Source organism: Eleutherodactylus coqui, chromosome 12 (assembly GCF_035609145.1).
Source record: "Eleutherodactylus coqui strain aEleCoq1 chromosome 12, aEleCoq1.hap1, whole genome shotgun sequence".
Lineage (NCBI taxonomy): Eukaryota > Metazoa > Chordata > Amphibia > Anura > Eleutherodactylidae > Eleutherodactylus > Eleutherodactylus coqui.
Genome location: NC_089848.1, coordinates 42,728,221 through 42,741,574, shown reverse-complemented (window position 1 = coordinate 42,741,574; position 13,354 = coordinate 42,728,221). Strand labels below are relative to the sequence as shown.

Here is a 13,354-nt window from a genome sequence, read left to right as displayed (position 1 = left end):
CAGCGCTAACATTCTGTAGAGTGTTGTAGTTGTTGTGGAGGTAAGTCTGCTTACTCAGGATCTCCCCCATTATTTCGCCCCTCTTCCTATATGTCTCCTCTGTGTGAGTCCAGCTGTCCGCTCTTCTCCGCTCTCACCTCTCTCCATGCTATAAATGTATCACAGATACTTATCAGGAAATACTATAATCTCATCTCTGCTCATTCTTCTTTGTCCCCTCTAGTTTTGGTAGTATTGGAGAGAGTGTTTTGCAAATTTTTAGGTAAGTTCAATTTCCCTTATGACTCCCTGAAACCGCTCATACCCTGAGCTCATTCTCACTATTCTGACTATGTAGGCAGTAGATGTTGGGATTGCTGTGTTGGTGCTCAGGCTTTGGGTTCAGGTCTAGAGGTGCGGGTACAGACTGGGTATAAGTACACTACAGCGGGTATTCACAGCTATCAGTTTAGGTGAAGGCCTTAGCTTCAGGTTGGGTCTAGTAAATTAGAAGCACATATCTGTCTAATATAAACTTTTGTCTGTATCTTAAGAAATCCCAGGAGTCATTGATGTTTAAATCTCATTGTTTTCTTTACTCTCTATTAGGATGAAGAAAGTTTTGGAGGAGGAGGAGCATTTCCCTGATGAGAGGTATGCATATCACTTTTAGCGATTAGCAAAGTTTTGAAAAGTTCAATTGGTTTGCAAAACTTTTGAAAAACTTTTGGTTGGGTTTGAATTAGTTTAAACCAAACCAAAAGTTCACCAAAAGTCCTAAAACTGATGAATAACACTGTCTGAGAGCCATAAAACCCTGTATAATACTGTCAGAATGTTATACAGGGCTTTTCGTGGCCCTTAGACAGTATTATACACTGGTGTTCAGGACTAGTGTTGAATGAATTGAACCAGTAGAACCATGTTTCATATGGAACTTTGCTAAAAGCTCAGTTTGGCTTTGTATCAAACCACAATTTTAGCAGTTTGACCCGATACAGGATTCTACTGGTTTGATTCGCTCAACACTAATCATTATAAAGAGTCTTATAAAATTTGTGTGGCCCCTGTTACTGGGACTTTTACCTCCAACATCTGGTTTACATCACCTAATAGACATAACACTATGTGCTCCAGTGTTTGCCTGTACTGGATGTTATATCTGATGCCAGTAGTATAATGTATATTCCTGGTACCTTCTATAACATGTATATATATTATTTGTCATGTTTCTTCCTATAACAGATGGATGCGGAGAGTAAAGAGGGCCAAGCCAAGATACCGGTACTTACCATATATAATAATGCATGCATTTCTGTAGTATTACCCTACAGAGTCATATAGGAGGAGGCCTGATGTGGATACCAATGTTTAGATAAAATACAATCTTTCTGTGTCATCTATCATAACATAGGAGGAGGAGATGCTACATTGTATTCCTATGCAGGGGTGCATCTGAAGGCTCAGGGGCCCTGATGCAAAAGTTGATTAGGGGCCTCCCCTCTATCTGTTTCTGTACCCGTACCCATACTTAAACCATGCTGCACAGAGGCTTGAAGCTTCTGGGCCCTAATGCAAAACCTGTAATAAGGCCCCCAACTATAATGCTTTATTTATAGTACTGGGCTACCTATATGGAGAAGAGAGGCCTTATGGGCCCCTAAGGCTCCTGGGCCCGGGTGCAACCGCATCCCCTATAGTTACGCCCCTGTTCCTATGCATTTGCCTGAGAGAGATGAGTGACATACAGATGTATTCTCTGTAGGGTCACACAATTATTGATGATTCTAACCAGATTTCTCTTTTCTATTGTAGGCGATTTAAATATAACGAAATATCTTTATGGCCAAGTGTGGAGATGATTCCGTAAGTCTACAGGAGAAGCAGGGTTAGGCTTGGTTCCCACCAGTCGTATTCCCAGTGGAAATCTTGCGTTTTTTCCAGTGAAAAAACGCTAGATTTCCACTGGGAAAGCGCAGCTTCAAAGCCCGGAGCACTTAACTGCGGGTTTTGGAGTAGCTTGGTCGCATGCTTTTCCATAGAGGAGGGCACGGCCACAACGGAAAAAAAAATACACATGCTGCGGCCGGGGAATCCGCGCTGGCTTTGGATTGATCGTTCCGTGTGGACAAGATTTTTGACAAATCCCGTCCACATGGCTGGGATTGGCGGCCAAGGCAGATTGCCGCAGCGAAATTCCGCACTGAATTAACCACGGTAAATCTGCCCTGTGTGAACCCAGCCTTATAGTTATAAGAAGGTTGGGTAGAGCTGGTGAATGTGACTTCACTGCCACGGTCGTAAATCAGGACACCCCGCTCACAACGAGAGGGAGATCAGTTATAGAAGTGTAGGAGGAAAATGCTGTATATGTTATTGTCTACTATGTAGTTGTAGTTTAGGCTGTTGTATTCTTGTTCTCTTACAGGCTTTCAGAATAATGTACATATGTTTTATTTATTTTTATTCAAAAGGGAGGAAGATGAAGAGGAGGAGGAGGAGGAAGTGGAGTTGGAAGAGGAGGAGGGAGTAATGGATATAGAAAACATCAGAAAAGAGACCATCAGCAGGTTGGTGGAAAGATTATTTCCTACTATATTGTGACTATATGCATTTTATAACATTGTAGATTAGGGATGACCAGATTGTTTCACTACTGGATCTACATTTTATGGTACTTGAGTTTAGTAGAAACAGTTTTTATACATGAAAGTTTTTGTATGTTTACGCTTGACCAATTATGATGATAACTGGACCTGCATTCTCCATTATAGGCTTAGTAGAGCATCCTGTGAAGGAGACCCGGCCAAACTATATAGTTGTAGTTTAGGTTGTTTTGTTCTTGGTTTCTTATTGACTTTCAGAATTATGTACCTATCTTTTATCTTGTTTATTCAAAAGGGAGAAATATGAGGAAAAAAAGGAGGAGGAGGAGGAAGGAGAAATGGACATAGAATACTTGGATATTGGAGAAGAAACCATCAGAAGGTTGGTGGAAAGCTTATTATTTTCTATTATATGGTGAAAATTTGAATTTGATAACATTGTAGATTAATGAGGACCAGACTGTTTCAGTTTTGGATTTTCATTTTATGGTGCTTGACTTTAGTAGGAACTGATGCTACAGATTAGATTTTATTTGTAAGTTTCCACTTGACCAATTATGATTGCAACTTTACCTGCATTCTCCATTATAGGCCCATAGAACATCCCGTGAAGAAGGCCTGGCCAAGTATGGAGTCAGTCGAGTAAGTTTATAGAAGGTGCAGAATACTGTAGATTAGGGATGACCAGACTGTTTCAGTAATGGATCTACATTTTATGGTACTTGAGTTTGGTAGGAACAGTTTTTATAGATGAAATTTTTTGTATGTTTACACTTGACCAATTATGATGATAACTGGACCTGCATTCTCCATTATAGACTTATAGAGCATCCTGTGAAGGAAACCTGGCCATGCATGGATTCACTATATAGTTGTAGTTTAGGTTGTTTTGTTTTTGGTTTCTTATTGACTTTCAGAGTTATTTACCTATGTTTTATCATGTTTATTCAAAAGGGACAAATATGAGGAGAAAAAGGAGGAGGAGGAGGAAGGAGAAATGGACATAGAATACTTGGACATTGGAGGAGAAACCATCAGAAGGTTGGTGGAAAGCTTATTATTTCCTATTATATGGTGAAGATTTGAATTTTATAACTGTAGATTAATAATGACCAGACTGTTTTACTTTAGGATTTTCCTTTTCTGGTGCTTGACTTTAGTAGGAACAGATTCTATAGATTAAATTTTATTTGTAAGTTTCCTCTAGACCACTTATGATTGTAACTTTACCTGCATTCTCCATTATAGGCCCATACAACATCCCGTGAAGGAGGCCTGGCCAAGTATGCAGTCAGTCGAGTAAGTTTATAGAAGGTGCAGAATACTGTAGATTAGGGATGACCAGACTGTTTCAGTAATGGATCTTCATTTTATGGTACTTGAGTTTGGTAGAAACATTTATTATAGATGAAATTTTTTGTATGTTTACGCTTGACCAATTATGATGATAACTGGACCTGCATTCTCCGCTATGGACTTATAGAGCATCCTGTGAAGGAGACCTGGCCATGCATGGATTCACTATATAGTTGTAGTTTAGGTTGTTTTGTTCTCGGTTTCTTATTGACTTTCAGAGTTATTTACTAGAGATGAGCGAGCACCAAAATGCTCGGGTGCTCGTTACTCGAGTCGAACTTCCCGCGATGCTCGAGGGTTCGTTTCTAGTAACAAACCCCATTAAAGTCAATGGGCGACCCGAGCATTTTTGTATTTCGCCGATGCTCGCTAAGGTTTTCATTTGTGAAAATCTGGGAAATTCACGAAAGTGATGGGAACGACACAGAAACGGATAGGGCAGGCGAGGGGCTACATGTTGGGCTGCATCTCAAGTTCCCAGGTCCCACTATTAAGCCACAATAGCGGCAAGAGTGCCCCCCCCCCCCCCCGCACTGTCAGCATAAAGATCGTTCTCCTCTGCCACAGCTGTAACAGCTGTGGCAGAGAAGAACGGTGTTAACCCATTGAATTCAATGGAGCCGGCAATACAGCAGGTTCTACTGAAAGCAATGCGCTGCCAGCGAGCGCGGGATGAATTTTCGGGAAGGGCTTAAAAATATAAGCCCTTACCTGAAGATCATCCTAAAATGTGTAAAAATAAAAAAAAAATTTATGTCAGCATAAAGATTGTTCTCCTCTGCCATAGCTGTAACAGCTGTGGCAGAGAAGAACTATGTTAGCCCATTGAATTCAATGGAGCCGACAATACAGCCGGCTCCATTGAAAGCAATGGGCTGCCGGCGAGCACGGGATGAATTTTCGGGAAGGGCTTAAAAATATAAGCCCTTACCTGAAAATCATCTTAAAATGTGTAAAAATAAAAAAAAATGTATACTCACCTTTCCGCTGCAGCCGGAGTTCAGCCGCGTCTGGCCGGCAGTTCTCCTGAACTGCTCTCTGTAGTATTCAGCAGCCGGGGATTTAAAATCCCCGCCTGCTGAATGAGCTGCCTCTGATTGGTCACAGCCTCACCAATCAGAGGCAGCTCTCACTCACACCTATTCATGAATTCATGAATGGGTGTGAGTGAGAGCTGCCTCTGATTGGCTCAGTGCAGGGAAAAATCAGGGGCAGCTCTCACTCACACCCATTCATGAATTCATGAATGGGTGTGAGTGAGAGCTGCCTCTGATTGGTCAGGCTGTGACCAATCAGAGGCAGCTCATTCAGCAGGCGGGAATTTTAAATCCCCGGCTGCTGAATACTACAGAGAGCAGTTCAGAGAACTGCCGCCGGCCGCGGCTGAACTCCGTCTGCCGGGACCAGGTGAGTATATATATATTTTTTATTTTTACACATTTCTGGATGAATTGTAGGGAAGGGCTTATATATTTAAGCCCTTCCCGAAAATTCATCCAGCGATCGCTCGCAGCGCATTGCTTTCAATGGAGCCAGCTGTATTGCCGGCTCCATTGAATTCAATGCGCTGGACAGCTCCGGCCCGTTTCTATTGAAACGCGGCTAGGAGCAGTATTTTCGGGCGATTTTTCAGCCCCGGTCACGCGATTTGCGGATGCGCATCCGTCATGCGATCCACAAATCGCGGGAAAAAACGCACGTGTGACTAAGGCCTTTAGGATGATTTTCAGGTAAGGGCTTATATTTTAAAGCCCTTCCCGAAAATTCATCCCGCGCTCGCCGGCAGCCCATTGCTTTCAATGGAGCCGGCTGTATTGCCAGCTCCATTGAATTCAATGGTCAGTGCTCGTTTAATCGAGACGAGTACCGTGTGGTGCTCGTCTCGAGTAACGAGCATCTCGAGCACCCTAATACTCGAACAAGCATCAAGCTCAGACGAGTATGCTCGCTCATCTCTATTATTTACCTATGTTTTATCATGTTTATTCAAAAGGGAGAAATATGAGCAGAAAAAGGAAGAGGAGGAAGAGGAAGGAGAAATGGACGTAGAATACTTGGACATTGGAGGAGAAACCATCAGAAGGTTGGTGGAAAGCTTATTATTTTCTATTATATGGTGAAGATTTGAATTTTATAACATTGTAGATTAATAATGACCTGACTGTTTTACTTTAGGATTTTCCTTTTCTGGTGCTTGACTTTAGTAGGAACAGATTCTATAGATTAAATTTTATTTGTAAGTTTCCTCTTGACCACTTATGATTGTAACTTTACCTGCATTCTCCATTATAGGCCTATAGAACATCTCATGAAGGAGGCCTGGCCAAGTAGGGAATCAGTCAAGTAAGTTTATAGAAGGTGCACAGCTGGAGTTATACTGCCGGATATGGTTGAGCAAACTGAACCAGTAAAGTCCTTTTTCAGGTTGACCTTTGCTAAAAGTTTGGCTTGCCACAAACCCAAACTGAGCTTTTTTGCAAAGTCCTACCAGAAACAGTGTTCTACTGGTTTGGTTCACTCAATGTTACTAGAAGAATACTGGTGTCTAACTAGGGTTGCCACCTTTGCCACAAAAATACACTGGCCAAGGCAAACAAGCACTTGCCACCCCCCATCAAAGGCCCCAAAATAACAGTGTCCCTAGTAGTGGCCCCAATAGAATGTGTCCCTTTTAGTGGCCCCAATAGTCATAGTGGTCTCAGTAGTAACAGTGACCAGGCTAATGGCCCCAGTAAATAATAGTGTCTCTGTTAGAGGACCCAGTAGTAATAGTTTCCCTGTTAGTGGCCCCAGTAGTATTTGTGACCCTGTTAGTGGCCCCAGTAGTAATATGACCTCCATAATAGCCCCAATAGTAACCACTACAGTGGCCCCAGTAGTAGTAGTGTCCCCTATAGTGGCTCCAGTAGTAATAGTTACCCCATTAGTAGCCCCAGTAGTAATGATGACCTCATTAGGGACCCTAGTAAACGTGAAGAGCTGGATTTACACTTTTGGAGCTCATTGGGTCACCATATTTGTAATTTGAGTGTCACCTCATTTACGGTAGCAGTCAAAGAACATTACATAGAGCAATATCCATATGTAGAATCTTATAGACTGGTAATGTGATCTGTTCTCCTCTCATCCATTATATCTGATTATGTCTTGTTTTCAGAACCAGAAAGTGGTGGGTTCCAAAATGCCTGCAGAGAAACATGTAAGTCATTTAGTGGCATCATCTCTGTAGCTTCTGTATCATTTTGATATATGCTTTGTCACCAGAACAGACTTTGTGAGTCAGAGTATCTAGTACTGTAGATGCTCTATAGAAAATACATCTGCTAATGGCATTCTGAATTGGCCATAACTAAGTGATTGCAGTTGGCCAATCAGGAAGGCAAGCAGTTAAAGGAGCTTTACGGTTACCAGACAACATGCCCTCTTTAGCACCCACTGAGCTAAAATAAGAAAATGAAGTGTACTTACCCATCCTTTGGCATCACGATCCAGCGCTGTGGTCCCGGCATTTGTTGTGACACATGAAATTACTGGAAGTCCATTGACCGCTGTAGCCAATTGGGGGATGCAGTACCACCATTCTGCACTATTACGATCATGGTGCCCAGGATCTGAGTGCTGATGCCAGGAGAACCAGCAGTGGCGACACTGCAGCTTCTGATTGGCTACAGCGGTTGGCCTCTGACTTCCAGTGACATAATCTGCTACAACAAACGCCGGGTCCACAACGGGGCTGCTGTGCTGGATTGCAGTGGCAGAGGAAGGGTGAGTACTAGAGATGAGCGAGTATACTCGCTAAAGGCAATTGCTCGAGCGAGCATTGCCTTTAGCGAGTATCTCCCCCACTCGAGACTGCAGGTTCGGGTGCCGGCGCGGGGGAGCGGTGAGTAGCGGCTGTCAGCAGGAGGGAGCTGGGGGGAGAGAGAGATCTCCCCTCCGTTCCGCCCCGCTCTCCCCCGTAGCTCCGTGCCCGCTGCCGGCACCCGAACCTGCAGTCTCGAGTGGGGGAGATACTCGCTAAAGGCAATGCTCGCTCGAGCAATTGCCTTTAGCGAGTGTACTCGCTCATCTATAATGAGTACACTTCCTTTTCTTATTTAAGCACAGTGGGTACTAAAGATGGCATGTTATCCGGTAACCAGACAACCCCTTTATCTTACAGACGCCATGTGGTACAGTGTAATTTATTGCCTGAAACTATTATATACCTGGATATTTACAGTATTAGTGTTCCATTGATATTTCTCTCCCACAGCAGGAGCAGCGAGAGCCGTAACACCGGCAGCCGGCTAACATCTCGGTAAATTCTAAATTCAATAATGCCTACTTTCTGTTTGTTTCATTGAGATTCATTGAAGCAGGAAGGACACTTTTTGTTTCTCTCCTGCATTTCCCTATGTACAAAGCACATGTTATAAAGTTCACATGATACATATTAGATGAATATTACCATAGAACTATGCACAAAGCAATGCAAGGAAGATGGAGGTTGTATCTCTCTCATATCCCTCCTACATACATCACAACCATCGAGGTCTATTTACTTAGATTGATGCTTCACGTGTCGGTCAAAGCAAACACTGTGCTCAGCTATGAGCGACAAATGTGTTAAGAGGTGCAAGCTTCCAGGCGTCAGATGAGAACCTAATGAGCTGGAGTAGGTTTTGGCTATAATCTATACCAGTTTCTGCAGATTATAGCAAATGTGACAAAATACATACAGCGATATCCCAAGATCCGAGCCCTGCCCAATTTTTAAAAAGGGGCATGGCGCAATGTAAATGTCTAAAAATTTGCAATTTTGGCAGGAGTACCAAAATTGCCACTCTTGGATACCAAAATTCTGTGTCCAGGGCTTTCCTAATAGGCCCCATTGAGCTCCTTTATGTCCCCAGCCTCTACTGTCATCTCTGATGAAACGCCGCACTTTTGCTACTTTCTTCAGGATAAGCCCTTTTCACTAATTTCTTTTGTCGCCACAAAACTTGTTTGTTCTCGTTGAAGTCTCACACTTCTTTTCTCTATATTCAGGCTCTTTAGATCCATCTTCTGCTGCTGCACCGCAAAGACCCTTGACTAAAATCGGTGAGTATTAGCCTCTTCCCAGACTGGGAGATTGGAGGTACTTCTCCCAACCCATCACACTCCCTTTTCTACCTGAATCAAAACTCAACCACTTCTAGCTTTTAAACGTGGGGTAGGCCACAGCTTTATTAACATAACTTTTATAACATTAAAACTTTTTAACCCTTCCCATGCTTTCATAAATCCCAAGCTCTTGAAATCCAGAAAAACAGGTATTTGTAAGCCCAGATCTCATCTGGCTTGCTAACCTTCCTTATTTTATATCGTAGCTAGCATGAAAAGTTTCCACCATCAAGGATACAGCATACCTGCCTCCAGCCCGTCCTGTAAACCAGATACAAAGGTGTCCAGTGCGATGTAATTGGGATGAACCCCCATCCCTTCTCAAAGCATCCCACTCCTTGCCTTCCAGCTCCCAATGCAGAATCGCTATCCCACCCAAGGATTGCACGAATCTTGACATCTTAGAGTTAATCAGCTTCCTGACCCGATCGATGGCTTCTGGATCCCGTGCTTCTCTCCAGCTTTTTCGTTCCACAATGTCAGACCAAACCAGCACCGAGTCTTCGAAACAATCCCAAAATCGCAACATGTCCTGGTTCATTAAAACTAGCAGCTTCACACTACCAAAGTCATTCAACCTGCGTGAATGAGCACTTTCACTCTCTGAGGGGACCATCTGCCGATCCGCATGACTTTGTGCAGCAGCCTGGACCATTGTAAACCTCCTATACCGTGCCAATGCACTGTAACTCTGTCCAGGCCCAGGTTCTTCCCAACCGGTCATACGGACACACCCATTGCATGTAAGAGTGCCCGACAATCCATATGTGCCACGGCTCACCAGCTGCAACACACAATACCAACAGGAACAAAACCGATCCCAATTATTAAAAATTGGCATATCCCTAAAACACCAATACCAGTTATCTAACCATCAAGTCCGGCTGTACGCATGACTTGTATGCCCCTGATTTCCACTTCACTAAATGTTTCACCCCTTCAGCATTCATCCCGCAATCAATCCGCCATTGTAGCCGCAACTCACGCAAGCACCAACTTCAGCAGTTCTGCTCTGCTCCCATAATAAAAGAGGGCAACGTACCCCCTCGGCCTCTGCTGTCGGGTGAAGTTCCCTGAATGTCTCCATCTGTGAATGAGAGTGTGCATCAGCCGCCCCATACTCACAACCCGGGACACGTTTTGCCCGAAAGCATATGTTCATTTGTAGACATCTCAAAACCAAGTGACAAAATTAAGCCAAAACCGTGGAGGAGTACGAGGATTGTTTGTTGATCACCTGAACCACCGCAGCATTATCTGACCAGAAATAAATCCTCCGATCCACCAAGTCTGTACCCCAGACTTCCAGAGCCACTACCAGTGGGAAAAATTCCAACAGCGTTATATTTTTAGTCCACTGTCTTTCATTCCAAACCGTTGGTCAGGGGGCTCTGCACCAACTGTTCCCGAAAATGACCCCAAAACCGATGGCTCCCGCCATGTCTGAAAAAAGCCTGAGCTCTCTGCAAGCCAATTCTTCCTTCAGGCACATCACCTGCCCGTTGAAAGCGTGCAGAAAAACCTCCCACACGTGGAGGTAGGTCTGCATGTCCCACGTCACACGTACAAAATGATGGAACTCTTTTATCTCTACCGTCGCCAAGAAAGTTGTCTTGAAAAGGTGCGGCCCATTGAAATCACTTTACAAGCAAAATTCAATAGACTCAACAGCAATTGCATTTGGTATAAAGTCACATTCTTGCAACTACCCACCACTTTCACCGTCTGCCTCAACCGAGCCACCTTCTCTCCTAGCAGCCAGAAAACTATCTTGACTGTGTCTATTTCAATGTCCCAAAATATTATATGCGACACCGGTCCCATCGTTTTTTTCCTCTGATAGCGGTATGCAGGCCTGACTCATCAGTTTACAGAAAGACGCCAACAAAATTTTGCAATCCCTCGATGTCCTTTTGGGCCCATGAACAAAAAATCGTCCAAATACTGAATAACCGACGTTATGCCCATCATGTACTTGAGCATCCATTCCAAAAATGAGCTGAATAACTCAAAGTAGTAGCATGATATGGAGCATCCCATCGGTAGACACATATCCATGAAAAATTGCCCGTCGAGCCTGCAACCTAATAGGTGAAAACAATCAGGGTGCATCGGTAACAAGCGAAAAGCCCACTCAATGTACGCTTTCGCCAACCAAGACCACTTGCCGTCTGACTATACCAAATGCACCGCCTCTTAACAAAGAAGCTTGACAAAGACTAATACAGTCGAAATGTCGCTGATTTTAATGTGGAGAAATAAATTGGACTTTTAATATTTTGCACCATACTTGCTGTCACTTCTCTTTCTTGATACATTGTACCAAACACAGCGCCCGATCAAAAGATGTGTAAGAGACAGCGGCTTGCTCTTTAGAGATGCCATCATTTACCGACTCGCCAGACGGGAACGACAAATGATGGATCAGGTGAAACTTGCCTGCCTCCTTCTTGGGTACTAGTCCCAATGGGGAAACATGCAAGTTTGGGAAAGGAGGTTCCCGGAAAGGGCCGGCCATGCGGCCCAAATCTACTTCTTTCAACAATTTTTTTTAACCAACGCACTATTTTCCGTTGCAGATTTTAAATTGGGGGAAATATTAACGAGGATTAATGCGCAAAAGGAATGCTGAAAGCCTTCCCTGAGCAGGCTTGCCTCCCACTTCTTGTGGTACCTAGCGAGCCATGGCTGCAGATAGCTGCTTCTCACTAGGGTTCACTGTGCTGCTGGGAGCAACCACCGGGGCAGAGGCTCTGCAGAAGCACCGTATTGCTGAGTGCTGCCCTCTGCATACCGAACACTCGTGCCGTAACTTGCACATGGCATAAAATCTGCAATGGACCTCGTTGAATAACCAACATGGTCGGGATGGGCCCACAGCGGGCTGTGGCCCAACTGCTGCGGCTTCCCCTGGAAAGGACATCTTTTGCGGCCGCTGAGCCAGGATTAGTTGAATCCACACATCAGTAGCTTTTGACACCCAACCAAACCCAACAGTCGATGCCTAAAGTCCTAATTGGCATACTCCTTTCCCATGGAGCATTGCCAATAAGTCTGTATACTCAGCTAGTCTCTTTAATGAGAACCAGTAGCCCCCACCCCAAGTATTAGATGCTAAAAGCGAGTGAACATTAGTGACAATTACAGAGCACCCTATACACCATCGCATTCATTGCAAATTAAATAGAAATTTGAATAGAAAAACCTGTCTGCTTTCTTCTAGAAACAGGCCTGTGTATCGGTTTTATCTGGCATTGCTATTTAGCTACATTGAAGTGAATGGGATTGGGCTGCAATACCAGGGACAGCCTGTAGCCAGACATGGCACTGTTTTTTTTTTTTTTTAAAAAGTAATGTTTTTATAATCTTGAACTAGCCCTTTAAAGGGGTTGTCCTACTTCTATCCATTTTGCTGCTGGGTGCAGACAGCTCTGTATATTGCGCAGTGGCACTGGTAGGTACTGGAGCTGAGTCACATTCACTTTAATAGGACTCAACCTGCAGTACCAACCTAGGCCACTGTGCAATGTATGGAGCTGTCTATTTCTTGCAGCAAAACAGCTTGAAGTGGCCCCTTACTGTTCTCTCCAGCTGTAGCTCAGCACTCAGCACCAACTGAAGGGCAATTTCCAAAGTTGGAATGGATAGGACCGGCAAACCATATAGGAGGAAAAACTAGTTCCCCTTGGCCGTTGCTGACATTGTAAGAATATTGCCAATAGTAATACATTTCTCCTTCAAAACTCTTTATTAGCAGCCAAACAGTTCTTTTACTACACACAGCCATATGGGTGAGTAAGTATTGAAACGTTTGGCAGTTTTGGCACCTTTATATAAATTCCTGCACCTTTCTTCAGCTCCCATTCTTATGTCCACCTCTCGCTCTCTTTTCAATGCTATTGTCTTTGCAGCAATCAGTGTTGTTCTCCGGTTGTGCATGGGACTCTCTTACTGAATCAGCAAGATAGCACTCGGCAACCTTCTGGTTCTGCTGCACCAAACTTTTTAGCATTATTTACAAAAAAACTTTAAAGAATTCCTCTGCTGCATCTGTCACAGATGTGGCAGATGTAGCAGCAGGGAATTCTTTTAACTAGCGGGGATAAAGGAAACATCTGCTGCATGCGGCAGATGTGTTCTTCATCCCCGTGGGGGTCACGACAGTGGCCGACAGGTACAAGTATATTTTGTATTTATTTATTTTTTTTACACAAAAATTTTTCTTTTTCAGGGAAGAGCTTATGGGTGGACACTCACTAGCGATA

The 13,354-nt window shown here is 43.8% G+C and overlaps 1 long non-coding RNA gene across 1 annotated transcript; it reads left to right on the top strand.

Moving 5' to 3' along the window:
- Positions 1-241: 241 nt before the first annotated feature.
- LOC136586527 (uncharacterized) lies at positions 242-1,264 on the top strand. Its single transcript, XR_010787305.1, has 3 exons — positions 242-262; positions 589-633; positions 1,225-1,264. It is a non-coding gene; the product is annotated as an uncharacterized lncRNA (long non-coding RNA).
- The last annotated feature ends 12,090 nt before the right edge of the window (positions 1,265-13,354 follow it).